Raw genomic sequence first — 7,969 nt, 5'->3', positions numbered from 1 at the left:
AACATAATGTGCTTGTTTCGAGAAACCCTTAACCTGAAATGACTCGCAGTTGCCGACGTAGTACTCAAGTCCTCATACATTTAGGTCTATTTATACCCTTTTTTGGAGGGTGTTTCTTTTAAGACCCCTTAAAATCCCTTTAAGTTCTCATAATAATGAGAATGAATTTTATTTCTATTTTACACTTAACATTGTGTTCTAACACTCATAAGCAGATAACGGGCTCTATTTTTCGTAGACAGGCACACACATTTAAACTTTAATAAATGTTCGTGTTTGAGAATTTTTCCAGTGGATCGATGGCATTTTCTATTCCATGCCCCTGGCGCAACTAACAATTTGGTGGCAGAAAATAGACTAGAATTTAGACTAGGCGAAACCCGGTCTAAATTGGAGCGTCGGTGTACTGTGATTTTGGTGTATTTGATACAGGTGCAGGCAAACAGATTCTAAAATCTGCAGATGTGTACAGTATGATGGATGTCATATTTCATTCAAGTTGTTTTCAGTTATTTTTCCAACGTACACAAAAAGGTATGGTCTCTGGGCATTGACGACATGTACACTCCTCTGCAATGTGCATTTCCATAATCCACAATGCATGAGAACCATCTAAGGGCGGTAATCAGCAGGAGGATAGCTACATAATGTGACAAACAAAAAGCATCTTTGCTACCGAAAGCTTTTTGATATTGAAAACAGTGAAGTTATGCCCACACAATTGAGAAATGTAGTTGAACTACATCCCAGCATTGTTTTATAATGTGTATTAAATATAATTGAGGATTTTGGAGGTGAAAAGGGGTGAATGTCTGATTGCAGTACACACGATTCATTAAAATTGCTATTGGAAGTTGTTGCTTGCATCCTGATTGGAGGCCAAACTAAAGTTGACCCCTGAGTTTTGATTATTACGCTGCACTCAGGATCACGATTGATTATTGAGAGTCTCTAAATCTAATCTAAAAATTGTCGCCTGCAATTTGGATGGCTACGTAAAGGCCTTATGGATCCATTACTGTACTGTTTAATGTAAAGACTTTAAAGTCTTTTATGAATCAGAATTGAGACTCGTCTTGTTTATAACAATCTCTCACAGCTTGAGTTGTAAAAATGGAGTCAGTGAGACTTCAGACTTCTTCACACAGTGAAAGGGGATGTTGTTGACTGTTTCTTTTGGAATCTTGAATGCCATCACTATAAATCTAATCTAACTTCGGAATTTGGGTTTTCTGGTGTGTTCTTGGGGATACATGAGAAAAAGAGATTGAACAGCATGTTTTTTTCCCTCATGTCTTTATTATCTATCGACGCTGTGACTCAGTCAAGGAGTGACAATTTCTTGTCTGTAGAGCCACGGACAGTGAGCGGCGTCTCGCTCTGTCTCTGCGGCTGCTGGAATCTTCCATGATAAATGACTGAAGTAACCATTCATGAAAGAGGGAAACCAGCAGTTCTTTAGACATTGACCTGTATTCCTTTGTGACCTCCTGGATGAGTCGTTGTTGGGGTCATTTCTGTAGGCTGGCCCCTGTTGGGAAGGTTCACCACTGTTCCGTGCTTTCTCATTTTGTGGCTAATGGCTCTCACTGTGATTCAGTCCTAAAGCTCACTCAGAGAGCTGCAGTGCGGATTTTGACCGGAACAAAGAGATCAGAACATTACTACAGTCATAAAGGCTTTATCCTGGCTCCTAATCATCTGTCGAATCGATTTAAACATTCAGCTACTTATATATAAATCACTGACTGATTTGGGTCCTGAATACATAAAAGAAATGCCAATTGACTATAAACTCAGTAGAGTTCTGAGGTCAGCAGACTAATTAGTGGAGCCCAAAAAGCTCAAAGCAAATATGGTGAATCATCATTTAGCTGTTATGCTGCATACAAATGGAATACGATGCCAACAGAACTTAAGTCAGCCCCAAGTGTAAATTATTTTAAATCCAGATTAAAAACTAAGCTTTCCCCCACCACACCAATGATAAAGGTCCTTTAAAGCATTTCTATATATTTTTTATTTTTCCAAAAATGTTCTTTCGCTGTATGTTCTTTTACTCCATTTAGTACACAATTAAAAAAATAAATAATAATTTGCTTTTAAATGTCTTAAATTATTTTGCTTGTAAATGCCTTTATGTAAAGTGTTGTAGTTTTAATTATTAAAAGTACATTGAGTATATAACTCAAGCTGTTTATAATTAAGTGTAGCCTATGTGTGTGTTGGTGTATTTCCCCTACTACACGCTTCCCCCCATCTGCAGTGAGTGACTCAATGTCTCCAGACAATTTTTAATGCGTAATACCGTAGGCAGCTATTTAAAAAAATCAATCGTAGCTTTATGGTAATACTATGCATTTACAGTATGTGAATACACAACAACGCTCCATCTTGCCAAAGAACACCTTGAGGGTAAGGATATGATACACATTTATGGACTTTGCATTGCTTTCAAAATGCAAATTAAATATAAACGGCGTCTCCTAAGCAAATGTCTCCTTAAATCCAAAAGTTCTGCACTACTTGTAATTTTTAATGGGCAGCAAAAAAAGATGAATTTTTATCAACAAGAAACTGTCCACCAGTGTATGTATATCGTCAACAAATGCAAACATTTAACATCCGCAAGGGGCGACAGCAGCATGTGCTCGCCTCGGGCAGCAACAGTGCTTCGCATACCATCACCTCGGAAATAACAGAAAAATATGTTAGTTTAGCACGTTAAAATGAAGACAAAAGACATCATTTTAGTGTAAAAATTGGAAGTTTATTTAAATTTGTCAGTTAATGTGATTTAGCTGTTTTGATTCTTCTTGCAGAAAAAAAAAAAAATTATATATCTTTGATTAAGATCTTTGAAGAATGAATATGCCATACTTTAACACTGATAACCTCTTATGTCAACGTGTACTAACAAAATAAATGAAAACCACTTGTAATGGCTCCACAAGGGGGTGCAGACCTCCCATGCAAAAAAACACTAATGATTTACATGTCTTGTTGCCAATAGAAAACCTTTTCAACTTGCATTTTGGCCTTAGCTGTGAATGGAAATGTGAGCAGTTTGTCTCAATGTACCTTGTGACTGACTGGTGACCAGTCCAGAGGGTCTTGGGTCAGCTGGAAAAAGTCCAGCGCTCTGCAAACTAAACAGGGTAGCGGCAATAAAATAGATGTCAGGCTGGAAAATTCCTATACCTATTCTGCAGTGGGAAATGACAGAATTAGCGTGTGGTCGGTATGTTGAGACTATGGCCAGTTCTCATCATTATTTTCCTCCTCTTCCGTCCACATATCGCCATCACTATATTGTCTCGCCTCATTATATCAGCATTGTGCTTTTGATCAATGGTACAAAACTCCTGCCACCTCACTGGGCTGCATGTCTCAGTCAGACTAACATGTCAAATTTCCCACAGTTGTTGAGAAAATACTTCTTCTTTTTTGTCTTGACCATTGCTTGACATCACATGTGTGTGTGCATGAGCAGGGGTGTTCATCTGGAGGAAATGAGCATGGAGTGACAATTTTCCCCATTGCATCACTGAGATGTTACATTCACCCTATAGCACCCTATAATGTAATAATTTCCTGAAAATGAAATGACGATTGGGATTTTTTTTTTAACTCGATCAAAAATTTAATAAATGTCAATGATGTAATAATTTCAGCAATGATGTAAAACAAATCCTGCCTTATATTGTAAAAAGTAAACGTTACACAAATTAGCTTTAATTACTTCATATATATAGCTTTTTCTTTTAACAATTAACACATTACAAATTATGACTGGATATACTGTCTCATCTGAAAAAATACAAATTAAGGTAAAGTGATTACACTCACAGTGTGAAGCCATCATCATAAATAAATAAATTAAAATATTTAGAATACCTTAATCAAAAGTTTTTTTGGGGGGGGGGGGGGTTCAGAAAGCTTTAAACCCGCATAACAGCTAAATGCAGCTTCACCATGTGTACTTTGAACTCTGAGCTCCACTAATTGACCCAAATCTGCAGATGTCAGAAATCGACTGGCTTTATATTCAATCAGCATTTATTGAAAGCATTCAGGACCCAAACCATTTAGTGATTTAAGGTATTTGATATTTTGCTGTTAAAAGTTAGTTAGCTCTTTGCTCTAATGCAGTTCCATACAGACCTATGTGACGACAAGTGCACTGTATCACACAAGTACATACTGTATTTGTTTTGTGACAGCATTTGGATAGCTTAGCAATTATGGCGTTCTTCCCTTACCTTCGCCTTCATCATAACGCAGTGCATTTTCCCCGCCGTGGAGGCGATGATTAGTGAAGTGACTTACTATCGCGATAGGATGGTAGGGTCAAAATGTCAACTTTTGGAAAAATTCACACCTTATTGAATATACTCTCTCTCTCTCTCGTGTGTGTGTTTATGAACTGAGGTTATTCGTTACAGCTTCTACCACTTTTGTTTTTCTGTTCAAGTGCACAGTGATGAATTGAAACCCAGCATTTAGACAGTTAGCTACACTTATCCAAACATTCATCAATTTTCGACACCACTTATCCTGTTAAGACTCTTAGGGTGGACTCCACCCTCGGCACATATACTATCCAGAGATGACAAATAACGATTCATATTTACACTGACACTCACTGAATGGGAATTAATCCCATAATGCCAGCACCAAAGTCAGTCGAGATATTCTCGAATTTAGGGCCGAAATTTCAGGAAGGTTATGGTTGACACTCTGACCATTAAGTTGTAGTAAGTAGAGCATTGCACAAGCTGATTGTAAGCAGCAAGTCATGTTGAGTGATGAATGTGAACAAAGACAACTTGAAAGATGTGGAGAGCCGATGTGGAAATGTGTATTGCACATGCCGTTTTACTGTATTGGTTTCTCATTACCTGTGGCCTCATTCGTAAACAACAACCAGAGACCCAAATAAATAATTGTTTACAGCTCGGAGCGAGCACTACATCCTGAACACGAGTAGAAACACTGACTCAGCCCATTGCCACTTGCAAGACATAATTTTAAATAGAAGGTGTGTCTGGAACATTTATTTATAGTACAATGCACTGAACTGTTTGTCAAAATTAATTGATGGCATTTTGGAAAGAGATGTTGATTGGCGATTTTGTATATTTATATATTTTTCCTCCAAAGTGTATTTGGATTACTGAAAAATATAAGTCTCATTTATTATTTTCATTTTGAATCAAACATCCAGTAGAATTATTGAACAACCTTATGCCAAACCTTAATAATAAAAATAAAGATAGTTTTTAGTGGTTCTCTAAATGCAAAAAAAATAAATAAATTGCGACAATGTTAGACAGAGATTCTGTCAAGATGAGTAGAATGCATTTCCATCATGGTTGAAAAAAAAAGTTGCAGGATACATTCGCTTAATTCAATTTCATCCTCTGCATTTGTTCTATGTCAAAGGTTGCTGTGGCAAATTGTAATAAACCGTATATATACCATCTGATTTAATCCATTTGTCACACTTCATCCGTCACTCTCCGTGTACCTTCTCTGTCTGCTCGTCCTTTTGCTTCTGTACTGCTGACTTTCTACAAGATTTTGATGTTATCTGTGAGAATTTTTGTCAGCACCACAAACAAAGACTGAATACGAATTGAGTAGCTGTCCATGTGATTGCAGCTATAGCACGTGAAGCATGAAGTTAATCTCATCTCGCCGGCCAACCTCCGTGGCACTAAGCTCTTAACAAGTATCTCACCTGGTGTCGCATTTGTCACATTCAACTACTCAGTGAAGTACGCGAGTCAATGAAGAATTTACAACATTTCTCCTATAGACAAAACGGTGTAAACATTGCAAACTGCAGCAGAATCTAGTGCAGAACTATTGACAACAGTTAAATGAATTATGCAGAATTCTTCAGAAGCTATTGGATTCATTCCAAGATCATTGAACATGATGTACAGTACTCTGAGACATTATGAGCAGACAGATATTTCTTATGCTATTTTTTGGTTATTTCTGATCCTGCAAGACATGGAAAGTTTCACAGTAGCTCAAAGTGCTTACAAAAATAGATTTATATACAGTGCCGTTAAAAAATAATTTTGTCTGATTTCCTTTCCAATCCGATAATGATTAAAATGCAAGCCGGTATTGGCAAATACTTTATGTTAAAACATCTAATGTGTTTGGCAAATCTAATAATAATAATGTATTTGTAATCATAGCTTGATAAGACAGGCACATCAACCAGATCGCTAGCAAAAAGCTTTGCTGGCTAAACACATTGCAGACTTGCTCCTGAGTCAATAATCATCACCGCCATGGCGGCGAATAGAAAATAAAATTGTAATTCTCACAAAGGGATGACGAGGAAAGACGAAGAAACCATGATAATTGCTAAGTTAACTTTGAACAGTAGTAGGGAAATTAAGAAGTGTTTGGACTGTAGAGAAAGTCTACTTGCTAAACAGAACCGGAAATGAATTACATTACGCTTAAAAATGTCACGAGTGGGTTGTGTTTGTTGGACCCCAAAAGAAAAGGGCAGACCCAGCCAGGGCAAAAGTCACTCAATATTAACGGAACAACAAAAGGCGCACAACAAGGGGTTGCTTAAACAAAAGGCGACGACGACAAAAAGGTGTACATCGTGGGCAAAAACAACAAAACACAAAATCACGCCGGAGGGCGGATAAAACAGAGAGGAGTGTAGCACACGAAATTGACTAAAGAAAAATGCTACCAGTGTAATTACTAGTGGTGTCCACAACACCAAGAAAGATTGCCGCTAGAACGGTAGCAGAACACGCCAGTTAAAGTAAGTAGCATCGCGGAGCAATAACCCCACACTCCTCTCTGTTGCTGCCAGGCTTTTATTTTGGCCTAATGACAAAATGAGCAGCAGGTGTGTCGGCAAGATCCGCCCTCCAGTTGTTTCCCCAGCAACTGCAAGGGAGAAATCGGAAACAGGAAACGGCAGAAAACCAAAACATAACAAAAAATACATTTACAAGATTTTCGGAAAATAAATGAATTATATACAAATTGTAGAAAATATTAAAAATAGCAGTAATATAATTTGATTGTTTTCAATATAGATTCCTGAGTTTTATTTTAACTTTTGAGGTCTGCACAATAAATGTTATCATATGACATTACAGTATCCGATCTCTCTCTCTTTTAAAAAAAAAATAAATAAAAAAAATAAAAAAAATAAATATATATATATATATATATATATATATATTTTTTTTTTTTTTAGATCAATTTAGCTTTGCTTTTAGACAATAATATACAGTTGATGTTACACACAATGTGAATGTAAAAATAAAATAAAAACATGATTATATAAAAAAGAAAAACAATTATTCATTTTTTTCATATAATCATATTATTCTTGTAATCCCTTGCTTCAGGTCCCTGGGATTAACATGCAAAAAAAAAAGAATAAATAAAGAAATAATATGCTTCAAAAAATTAGAAAGTTGCCCCATCCCATCATTGATTCGCAAAACTGCTCCGCAAACAAAAAACTACTATATTTCAAGCCCTGGTGTATGTGGTTCTTCTTAGATTATTCATGTTGTCATTATTATTATGGACTTGCTTTACTTTCTAACCACATGGTGTGCATGCATTAAACAGTCCTCACATTATGATGACAGGAAGAAAGAGCCAAGACCTCAAGATCTGCATGTTTACAAACCAAAGAGCAAGATGTCACCAGTCATGTGCTACAATCCGGTTCAACAAGTCGCTTTCTTGTTCTTAAAGTGTATGAAGGAAATCTGATCCAGTATTTACATTTTAGCCTGTTATTTGAATCTGCAAACACTTGCAGTTTGAAATTGCAGGTGACTCATCGTTTCTAAGAAGCAACTATCAAATATCTGTGAGACATTTCTCTGATCCAGCAGGATGTTTTCCAAAGTATCACAAAGAAAGCTTTAATAGAAATCTTTGCATATAATCATGCCTA

Source organism: Leptonotus elevatus, chromosome 13, assembly GCF_054856555.1.
Source record: "Leptonotus elevatus isolate MCC_2025b chromosome 13, RoL_Lele_1.0, whole genome shotgun sequence".
NCBI classification, from domain to species: Eukaryota; Metazoa; Chordata; class Actinopteri; order Syngnathiformes; family Syngnathidae; genus Leptonotus; species Leptonotus elevatus.
The sequence above is the reverse complement of the archived record's forward strand: the minus strand, read 5'-3'. Positions refer to the sequence as shown.